Consider the following 12,123-nt stretch of genomic DNA (forward strand, 5'->3'; position numbering starts at 1 on the left):
GAAATTTCTCAAAAGCAAAGACCACAGCCAACAGCTCTTTCTCAGTAGTAGCATAATTCCTTTGAGCATCATCCAGAGTTCGACTGGCATAGTAGATGGCATGAAGCTTTTTATCCTTCTTCTGTCCTAGAACAGCACCAACAGCAAAATCACTAGCATCACACATCACCTCAAAAGGCAAATTCCAGTCAGGAGGCTGCACAATGGGGGTGCTGATCAGGGCATGCTTGATCTGTTCGAACGCAGCAAGGCACTCATCTGTAAACTCAAACTTAGCAGCTTTGCAGAGCAGAGCAGTAAGAGGACGTGCAATCTTGCTGATGTCTTTGATGAAGCGACGATAGAACCCTGCATGACCCAGAAAGCTTCTAACCGATTTCGCAGAATCAGGTGGTGGCAAGCTCGTCATGACGTCAATCTTCGCACGATCCACTTCGATACCAGCTGCAGAAACCTTGTGTCCAAGCACAATCCCATCTCTGACCATAAAGTGACACTTTTCCCAGTTAAGGACCAAGTGTTTCTCTTCACAGCGAGCCAGAACCTTGCAGAGATTATCCAGACAGTCCTTAAAAGATGATCCGTAGACTGAGAAATCATCCATAAAGACCTCCATGAAATCCTCAATCATGTCAGTGAAGATGGATATCATACATCTCTGAAACGTCGCAGGAGCATTACAGAGTCCAAAGGGCATCCTGCGATATGCGAAAGTGCCGTATGGACATGTAAAGGTGGTCTTCTCCTGATCATCTGGGTGGATAGGGATCTGGAAAAATCTTGAGTACCCATCGAGGAAGCAGTAGTAGGGATGGCTTGCAAGTCTCTCCAGCATCTGATCAATAAAGGGCAATGGAAAGTGATCTTTCCTGGTCGCTGCATTCAGCTTCCTGTAATCGATGCACATCCTGTGTCCAGTCACTGTGCGTGTTGGAATCAACTCATCCTTGTCATTCTTCACAACAGTAACCCCTCCTTTCTTAGGAACCACGTGCACAGGACTCACCCAGGCACTATCTGAAATTGGATAGATGATTCCAGCTTCCAGCAACTTCATGATCTCCTTTTTGACGACGTCTTTCAGGTTAGGGTTCAACCTGCGCTGGTGCTCAATCGACGACTTCGATTCATCCTCCAGGTGGATTCGGTGCATGCACAATTCTGGTGAGATACCTGAAATATCATCAAGAGAATAGCCAAAAGCTTTGCGATGCTTGCGCAGCTTGCTCAGTAGTAAGGTAACCTCAGCATTGTTCAAAGAAGAATCGATAATGACTGGATAAGTAGAATTAGAGCCCAGGAATGCGTACCTTAGTCCTGCAGGGAGCTGTTTGAACTCAATCTTAGGAGCTTTCTCCTCACTCCAGTCGGATGACTGCTTCACCTTCGCAGGAGTCTCAAGCTGTTCAGCCTGCGATGCTAGCTGCATCACATGCTCGCTAGAGTCCAACATCTTTGAGTAAGATGCTGAAATTTCGTCCAAGTGTTCAGCTTCAGATGCAGACGTGGTCAAAGCTCTCTCAAGTGGGTCTATAGGAAGCATCTCATGGAAAAACTCCTCAGCAAACTCTGTGAGGGTGTCGACATAGAAGGTCTGACCATCGATTGTGGGCTTCTTCATCAGCTTGTCCATGTCAAAGTTCATCACCAGATCTCCAACATTCAGAGCAATCCTGCCTTTCCTGACATCGATGATAGCACCTGCTGTAGCTAGAAAAGGTCTCCCAAGGATAAGAGGATCTTTAGGCTCCTCTCCATACTCTAAAACCACAAAGTCAGTCGGTATCATGCAGTCTCCAACCTTGATTGGAACATCTTCTAGCACCCCTTCAGGTATCCTTGTCGAGCGATCAGCTAGGATGAGGGAGATCCTTGTTGGCTTGAAATCAGTCATGCCGAGATTGACAGCTACCGAATAAGGCATGAGATTAACACTTGAACCCAGATCACACAGCGATCTCTTGAATCTCTCTGTGAAGATAGAGCAATCCAAGACAAAGCTTCCTGGATCAGACAGCTTCTCTGGAATTCGGTTCTGAATCACTGCACTGACTTGCTCAGATATCATCATCACTCCCTGTTCATGGCTGAGATTATTGGTTACCATTCGCTTCACATAACGTCTGATGACAGGAGTGATTTTTACAGCATCAACCAAAGGTATCTCAATCACAAGATTTTCCATCAGAGCTTTGCATCGTGCATCATCAAGCTCTTGCTTGGACTTCCTAGGGCTCCTTGGGTAAGGAACTTTAGGTTTGTAGACTTTTTCCTCTGCAGATTTTGGATTCGGAGCATCAACAGCTTCGCTCTGCAATTGGTGACACGTGACACTAGTGGTGGTGTCGCTCGTCACCGGCTCTGCAATCTCAGGAATTTCTTCAGAATCTTCTAAGTCCACGACTTCAGGTGCAGGAGGCGTCTTCTTAGGCTCAGAACTCAGATTTTTACCACTCCTCAACGTGATAGCACTGCAGTGATGCCTTGGATTGGTGTCAGTCTTCCCAGTTTGGGCTACCTGTGTATCGAGCTGCTTGACATGGGTGTCCAGAACTTCGATTTTTCCATTCAGATCGAGGTAGAGAGCATCCATCTTCCCATTAAAGTCCATGGTGAGCTTCTGCTGACCTTCCAGAATCTGTTCCAGCATAGACTTCATCTCATTGTCAGGATTTTGAGGTTGAGATGAAGGAGTGCTGTAGTTTCTGGAAAAAGTGTTGCTCGAAAAAGGTTTCTGGTACTGAGGCTTAGGCGTGTAACCAGAGATGTTCTGATTACTGTTGAAGGTATTCCTCTGATTGTTTCCACTGTAATTTCCACTGTAGCTTCTGTTACCTTGCTGATTACCAAACCTCTGACCTTGAAGTCCTGATCCACTGACAAAGTTGACATCTTCTTCCTCAGCTGCATCCTCAGGTTCGAAACTCTCCACTTCCTGTGCGAATCTGACCGATTTCTTACCCACTAAAAGGCTGTGCACAGAATCAAGTTTAGCTTTCACCTCAGCGATCTGCGATCTATCCATGTTCCCAGCTTGCTTCTTTCGCTCAAGATCAGCATTCTTGGTGCTGTTGCTGGATGCCAAGTTTTCGATGAGCTCAACAGCTTCTTCTGGGTATCGAGTGTTGAAGTTGCCATTGCTTGCTGCATCAAGCGCCATCTGATACCTCCAGTCGATGCCTCTGAAGAATATACCCAGCAACTGCACATCGCTGAAGCCATGATGAGGGCAGTCTCGCTGGTACGATTTGAATCGCACCCAAGAAGCTTTGAACGCTTCAGTAGGTTCTTGAGAGAAAGTCGAAATCTTAGTCCTCAACTCCTCAGACCTAGCATCGTCGAAGAAGTTGTGCAGGAAGGCGTTCCTGGTCTCTTCCCAAGTGGTGAGTGATCCTGGCTCCAATTGCTTCAACCAGTTAGCTGCTTCTCCAGCAAGAGAGTAAGGAAACAGCTTGCAGAGGAGGAAATCATTGGACACTCCATTGTATTTGATGCTGGTGACCAAATCCTCAAACCTCTCGATGTGATCCATAGGGTGCTCATGAGAGTGGCCATGGAATGGGTGCTGACCCACAAGAGTGTAGTACACAGGCTTCAGCTCAAAATCGTTTCTTTGAAACGCAGGAGCGCGAATCGCAGAACGATTTGCATAGAACTGCTCAGGCCTGTTGTAGTCTCCAAGTGTTCGTCCACGTCCAGCTGCAGGTGCAGGTTCCCTCGCATTCCGATCCTCTGGAACGTTCCTCTGTTGTGGAACGATCGCAGCATTCCCACGCGGTGCAGGTGGAGGATTCTGGTCAACAACATCCACTGGTAAAGGAGCTGGTGGAATGATGTTACCATCTCCATCAATCCTTTGGCCTCTCGCATTGCACAGATGACCCTCTCGGTCTCTCCAGGTTCCATCATCATCACGAACAAGTCCATTGGCGTTTTCCATCATTGCCGGATCTCTTGCTTTCCGCTTCGTTCGCTCTAACTCAGCTAGCTGTTCGTTGCTCAAATTCACTAGCGGGATGTCCTTGTTGCTCCTGGTTCCACGAGTATGCATAAACCTGAAACACAAAAAACAAAGAGAGAAAACGAAAATAAGTAAACTAGGTTAAAGAAAAGAAGGTGTCGCGCGACACCACAAGTGGTATCGCTCGACACTAAGTCGAAAAACTTAGTCAAAACTCAAAAACTAGGTTTAATGGCGAAATCAAGTCCCCGGCAACGGCGCCAAAACTTGATATGCTCAAAGTTTAATCCCTAAGCTACTCTGCAAGAGCACAGATGTGCAGTTGTAGTATGTAGGGGTCGAACCACAGAGACAAGAAATCACTCAATAAACCTTATATAGATAGAGTTATGCTAAGTCGAAATATGCAGAACAAATAACAATGCAACAGAAATAAATAAAGCAGCGATGAAGACAGTTGCAAATTCGATGTGATAAAGGATAGGTCTAGGGTGATTTTCAGGAGATCAATGAATGCAAATCAACTTAACAAGTCAGGGTTCAGTTTAAGCACAGTTCTTGAACTCGAAACACAGAACTATAATTAACCAACTTCCGTTGTGAGAATTATCTAAGTTAAAATCCTAGAATTCCAAATTCCTTTGTAAATCCTACAGATTTAAACCAGCCTTAATGCACAAGTTCGATTTGTTCACAAAGCTCCTAAACCAAATTCCTTTGCGAATAGTTACTTTGCTCAACTCAGGTTCTTTCCAGTTATTCAATTACACTTCCGTGTCAATTAGCAATCTAAGATCTAAGTTCTAGGTGATCAGTCCAGAATTAGCTTTAAGAACAACCTAAGGTGAAGAACAAATAGATATGAACCCTAACTAGCAAGTTAATCAAACATTCAAAGAAAACCCTAATTAACCCTAAACCTAACAGGTGATCTACTCAGACATGGTTATTGAAACAACAAACATGATGAATGGAAAGCAATAGAATAAATCGAAATAGATAAAGGGGTTCGAAATCTTCTCTCTAAACGAACAGAGTACAGACTTGTCTCCCCAAGCTCAGAAATCGCAAAAGCCGAAAACTCAGAGTATCTCTCTCTCAAAAATCTAAGGTGTACGTAAAAAGGGAATAAAAATCCTATATATATCTCTAAGACACGTTTTGGGCTTCCTTGAAAACGTTTGGGCCCAACTCCTTCTTCAAATAGGAAACAAAATCGCCTTTTCCTTATTTCTCTAACAAGTGTCGCGCGTCACTCTTCATGGTGTCGAGCGTCACCAAAGCACAAAATCCATACTTGACGAATTTGATCCTGATTAAGCTCCAAAGTGCTCCAGAGTCTCCAGTTAAGCTCCACACGTACCTATGACCTGAAAAGACTCCAAAAGACTCGAAAGACACTAAAAAGACTCTATAAATAAGACATATACCATGGTTAAAAACCATAAAAACCATGATATATCAAAAAGGTGAGTATGGTTGGTCGCGGAAGATGGTAGACATAAACAAAAACAGTAAATTTACATACCCGTAACTCCCCTTTGGATGGAATGCGTTTCTCCCTAGGCCTCCTTGAAAGTCGTTTGGCTTTTGGTGGATGTAAGATTAATCCTAGGACTGATGGTGGTAAGTCATGGTCGTCTGGGTCATCTTATGGGTTAATTACCTCTTTGTATGTTGTTGCCCATTTTGATGTTTTGTAGTACTCGGAAATCAAAGAAGAGTGTGGAAGCCCCAAGCTGTCGGCTGCAACCAATGCATGCTGCAACCAATGCATGGCTGCAGGGGATTTGTAGAGTCATAAACCTTGCAAGTGAATTTTCTATCTTGAACCATGACACGGTTTTTGTCACCCAGGCGTCCTATAACTTCGCAGGTCCATTTGGGAAGATGGTTTATCTTACTGAAATTGCACTCCTCTTTGTGTTTTGTGATCAACTTATCAACCTCGGGTGTGTCAGTCCCACCCATTTAGAAGCTTTATTTCTGTGGGCACAAAACCACCGAGACATCATCCTTTGTATGAAAACTAGCAGTTCTACAATTGGTGAAGCCCTTCCCTTCTCTAGAGCGTTGTTGAGTTGCTCTGCAGCATTGCTCGTCATCATGTTATAACGTTTTCCCCAGAAGTGGTATCCAGACCAATGTGCTTGACCAATGTTGTCCAGATAGGTGGCACAATGTGGATTACAATCCCTTAGCTTGTCGTATGCTACTTTAAAATTCTTTTGCCTGTAAGTATATGCTGCTTGAGATAGTAGGCTTGCCAGTCATTTGCTTTTAAACCTTGATTTTACATTGCGTTGGAGGTGTACTATGCAAGATCCGTGGTGCGCTTTAGAAACCACCATAGCTTTTGCAGTATAGATCGATTCCGATCTATCGGAGATGATGGTCATGTTTGAGCTATCAACCAACAGCTTTCCAACCTTCCCCAGAAACCACGTCCACGAGGCGTCGTTCTCCGCATCGACCACCGCATATGCTAATGGGAAAACCTGGAAGTTGCCGTCTTGCCCACTTGCTGTCAAGAGAACACCTTTGTAGGTTCCCCATAGGTGAGTCCCATCGATAACCAAGACACGGCGAAGCTTGCGAAAACCAAATATGGAGGCTCCAAAAGCAATAAAAACATAACAAAATCGTACCAGTCCATCGCTGTCTGTATCTATCTCTAAATCTGTGACTGTGGTTGGGTTTGGTTGTTTAAGCATGTGTAAATGAGCTGGTAACCGCAGAAACGAATCCTCATCCTTCCCTCTAAAGGTAGCAAGGGCTTTACCTTTTGCCCTGTAGCATTTCATCCATGAGGCGGATACTCTCAACTTTTGGAGGACCAACTGTTGAAGTACTGCTGCTTTGGGGCCGGTTGTAGGGTCGCCGTACTTGGACTTGAAAACAGAAGCAATAATACGCAAGGTAGTTTTTTGTGTACGCATTCTTGGTCTCGAATGCGCAGGTGTGAACCAGCTCCACCATCTTGAGCTCAAAGTATCCATTTTTACCAATCTGCCCCGCTCTAATACGCCAAGCACAGTTAGGATCGGTACATAGAAGGATGAAAGTTTTAGGGCTAGACTTGGTTTGACGAAGCAGAACATCTTTTTTATAGCGTATACGTCTAATGCAATTTGGCAGTCTGCTTTGCTTCTGTATTTTTTTCCCATGTGTAGGTTATCATCATCTTCTGTCCCATCTAAGTCTGGAATTTCAGAAACGGTGTAGGTTGCATCATCAAACAAAGGGGGGATGTCAAAATCTTCTTCCGAATAAGCAGAGAGTGCATCGTGGTCAGATGACTTGGATGCAGGTGTGGATGTACCATTTGACGTGGACGGGAACGTTGATTGGACAATAACGAACGGTGGATTCGACCAACTGCCATTTGGAACAGATAAATAATTGGGATGGTCTTCGTCGTCTTCGGAAACAAAATCTGGTGCGTTTGAACCCCGTAACCACTTTCTAAGAGTGGGTTCCAAAACTCATGGTCGTAACCACGTTGGAAAACTTCATCGACGTCTGCTTCTTCTCTAACATCAACATCGCTGTCAGTGGATTCTGAATTATGGTCATCATATTCACCGGCTAGTGGATGGTGATGGGCTGTTTCGGGCTCGTCCGGAAGGTTTAAGTCAAATTTAGGGATGTCATAGCGCTGAGACGATGTCCTATGTTTGACCGATTTTCGTTGGGGATGCCGCGGCGGCCTAGATAAGGTTTGTTCCACTTCCAGAGCATGCTGCAGTAAAGCGTCATCATCCACAAGTTGTGGGGCACAGGTGGGGGATGGAGTGATAAAATGACCAGTGTCAGAAAACTCGGGACTATCAGAAGCATGAGTGTTGAGATGAATAACGTTCTCAATACATTGTTTTTTTCGCGAAGGAGTTCTGACATCACTATCTATAAGCCGCGGAGACTGTGGGGTTCTAACAAATTTGGCAAATAGCAATAGGAAAGGGTTTTCTTGCAGTCATTTTATTAAAAATGCTATTGCACCAGCACTCCGAATGATAACCGGTGGGGTTATAACACCAGCTGGCAAGTTGTTCGAGGGCGGAGTCCAATAAGAGACTTCGACAGCGTTGCCGTGCGAAGCATGACCAAAGAACTCAAGGTTGATGGTAAATTGATGAGAGATGCAGAAGAGTAGACTTCATAAGAAAACAGGCCCCAGCAATAGCGGATGGGTCTTCAAAGTGGGTCCGGCTACATAATAACGATGGATAAGACTAAGTTGTTAAAACTAATTAGTGAATAAACTAAGAAGGATTTCGTACCGTGCAGATGGTGGATCGTGGACGAGCCATGAAAATTCAAGGTGTTGGCGGCAGGAGAACAAGCTCCACATCAGAGTTGCTGTCAGCTGGCTGCTCAATAGGATGGAGCTGTGATGTGTACGTTTCAAACGAGGCCAGGGATGTGTAGCAGTTATGAACTAGCGAGTCTCCAGACAGACCGATAGAATCCGATGCTCCAAGGGCGTGGACACATGGCATCCATAGATTATTGAACATCCGGCACAAACATTTGCGTCTGACTGGGTTAACAAAATGAGTTTCACCGAGTGTACTAACCACTTCGCAACAGCCAGAACTGACATGGGTTACCCTCCAATGCACCTTTAATGAGGTTGTTTGATTAAGTAAACTCTGAACTCCTGGAGAGACAACGCCTGTGAGTTATGGCTGCGTTTAGCCTTGTGGCAAACCAACACATCACCATCGTATGATAGTAAGAAAGGAAATCAACAATTGGAGAAGAAGGTTGCGACAACAAGTGATGCAACATTCCCTGGGCAATGCCAGCCGTCATCATGCTGAATCTATCACCGGCCTGGTAATACCTAGTCCACCGTGGCAAGCCTAGTGCGAGCAGATATGTTACGCAGTGTCGGTTTTTTTCTTTTATTTGGTTGAAGGCTCGATGGAAACCCCCGATGGTGTACGCGCAGGCTGCTTCACGTACGAGATCCTTGAGGCCGCTGCTCTGAAAGTAAAGTTGCAAGGGCATCTGGAGACGACAGAGACAGTCAACATGCTTCACGTTTGGGAAACAAGATGTCAGGGCTCTGGTGAACATAGCTCCAGCATCCGACAAAAAGGTCTTGTTGTTGTTGTCGGAATAGCACTTTTCGAAGTTTTTGAGAAACCATCTCCAGGACTCCTCACTTTGACGGTCAACTACGGCGACGACAAGAGGATATGTCTGATAGTTGGCGTCCTGACTGACCGCGACAATAAGGAAGCCAGTTATTTGACGTCGAATGGTTGCCCTAGAAACAACAATGAGGTTACATGTGTAAGGGAAACCATGACAGATGAAAACATGCTTGCAGTAGTGGGATCCATTTGCATCATTGTAGTTTCGAGCTCAGTAACCGTGCCTGGATTGGCTGCTTTCAAGGCGGAAAGGAAAGATGGTAACTGGGAGTAGGAGCTGTTGATGGAGTTAGAGGAAGACATATCTGAGGTTTTGATTTAATGATTTGCAAAAAGTTAAAAGAGAGCAAGGATAAAAGTGAATAAGTTGCACCTGAGTTTGGCAATATTTATAATTGCAGTAAGACTTATAACGTCCACGCATTGTATGGATATGACTATATAAGAATGGTGCATATGTCCACACATTACGTGGATGCGACTGTATACGTATGGAACCATTGTGTGGATACGACCATATATACTTGTTGCATATGTCCACACATAGTTTGGATACGACCGTATAAGTATAACGTCCATGCAGTATGTGGATACGACCGTGTAAATATGGAAACATTTGTCATCAGACTTATAACACTTGATGTGTGTGGATACGACCGTATAAGTATGGTGCATATTTCTGACAGGTGTGCGTTAGAGTGTGTATCTATTGTGTGGTAGGCTGCTATGTGGATTTTTTGGGCATGGTAAACATATGGTCATGTTGATGTGGATATGTATAGAAACTACATTTATGTGCAAGATAGTGTAACTAATGGTCATGTGGAAGATATTGTAACTAATTGAGCTTTATTTTCTATGTCTTGTGAAGAATATACGTGTTGTTCATATCCACAGAAGCGGGTTAGAATCAATAGTGTTGATTTGTAGGCAATATTATATTTAATTAGGAAAAACACTATGGAAAATAGTATATTAAACTGGGATGGCATGGTTAATATATATAGGGTAAACAACATTAATAGAAATTTCTTAGTTGTGGTCACGTATTCGTAGTTCGATAAATCAGAAATAGAACAATGGACACTAAGCTTATCGGCACGAACAAGAACAAGACTTGCAGTTTTTTAAATTTGGAATGCAGGGCGAGTTGTAGATTTGAATTAGCAATATTCAAATCCTGAATGTTGTTGTTTAAGCGTTCGATTTCTGTTTGGGATGAGGCAATGTCTTTCCACATGGATGGCACATCGACAAGATAATATGAATCATCGAAGGCGATGAAGTGAATCCGTTCTTCTTGCTCATCCTGACGTTCTTTGATTAATCTTAACTCTTCAAGCATTGCTAAGTCCCACCATTTGAGGAAGCCACACCCTTGACCTTGTGATATAGCAAATGGAAGTAGTCATAGGTGGGGGTCATAGTAAGACAAGTATGGATGCGAAATATATGATAGGACTTACAGGCGGAATCCGACAGGCATAGTAATGGCGACCGATATTTGACGGTGAATCTGATGTCTCTGAAACCAAAAAGGCACCGCAGGAGCAATGTGTGGGAAGACCGATGTTTGGAACAGGACCCGATTCAAAATCATCGAGATCAGACACCGCCAACCCTTCTGAACGCCAACTGTAGCTGTAAGGCATAGATTAATGTTTGTAAATGTAGAGGGGTACTAGTAAAATAAAAAGGCAATAATGGGTATGGTTTTGTAGGAGTATCACAGGTTATATAATGAATTACTGGTGAATTCCTTGTGTGTTTAAAAATTTACACTGCGGATGTGTCCATAGTTACTGACAATTTAAACGTATCCACTTATGTCTTAAAAATGTGTACGTAGTTTGTGTGCATAAATTTAAGTTGGTGGTAATGGTTGTTTCCATGAACGACAGATTAAAAGACACAACATCCTGTTTATGTCTATAGCAAGTTCGAAAAACTAAAAGTATCTGATTGCCGAATTTAGTTTGGAACACATCAAAAGACTAGTGAACTGATAGCGAGACATGGTCTTAGTGTTCTTAATGCTGATCGGTGTCCAGGTACAGCGGGATAAAAAATTCCTGATACATATCCATAGCGTATGCTCTGCTAAGGGACTGGATCGCTGTATCTGTAAAAACGGTACCATCTTTGATAATGTCCTCAAGCAAACAGTACCATCTTTGAGCTTTGCTGCAAGTGGACCACTGAATGCATCACTTTGGAACTTATAATTGAATGTGACCCGGCTCCATCTGAACAGCTCGACTCCATGGATTTGTGATTGGTCTTCACGGCAAACTTTTAACAATGAATGGAAGCTGGTTGATAACTGGTTCCATGAAAATGTTTGATTCTTCCTTGGGGTTGAGTTGAGGGTTGGGGACAAGTACGTAGACATGCCACAGCTTTAAACTAATAGCCAACCTGACCCAATGGGTTGGCCTCCATTGCATTGGGGTGTAGACAAAGTCAACATCGGAGAACCACATATTTCTTGCTGAGGCCATGCATTTCTTGACCTTGTCATCCCAGACGAATAGATTTTTATTGATTGATTTACTAAACGCCCTGTATTTCGCTTGCAGTGTGCTGACAAGTGACAGACCCACAAAAGTGCAAGCTCTGGCGTTAATGATTTCTCGTGCCGATTTGATAAAGTTGCCATTAAGATCTCCATTTGCTGGAAGGCAAGATTGATAGTTCATCAGGGCTCAATAATAGAAAGACTTTCATTAGGTGGTAGTCAACATATGGGATCAAGAAAATGATTACCAGAGGTATGGTGCGTTTGTCCTTTTCCGCGAATGCCAAGAAGAAATCGTTGTTTATCGTTTGACCACATGGAAGAGTGTGATTCCTTGAATGTCGAAAGTACATCAGCAATTTAAATATTTGAGATGATAAGTATTCGATGTTTAGTGTCTTAGTGATAAAGGTACCTGAACGGTGAAGAGGAAATAGTATCCTGAAAGAGCTTGAAATGTTCGACATCTATGGATAGGA

At 43.7% G+C, this 12,123-nt stretch overlaps 1 non-coding gene across 1 annotated transcript; it reads left to right on the forward strand.

Moving 5' to 3' along the window:
• Positions 1 to 3,215: 3,215 nt before the first annotated feature.
• LOC112083237 lies at positions 3,216 to 3,322 on the forward strand. The gene has a single exon (XR_002897529.1). It is a non-coding gene; the product is annotated as a small nucleolar RNA R71 (small nucleolar RNA).
• Positions 3,323 to 12,123: the final 8,801 nt, after the last annotated feature.

The sequence above is a fragment of the Eutrema salsugineum genome, unplaced genomic scaffold (genome assembly GCF_000478725.1).
Source record: "Eutrema salsugineum unplaced genomic scaffold, Eutsalg1_0 scaffold_7, whole genome shotgun sequence".
Classification (NCBI taxonomy): domain Eukaryota; kingdom Viridiplantae; phylum Streptophyta; class Magnoliopsida; order Brassicales; family Brassicaceae; genus Eutrema; species Eutrema salsugineum.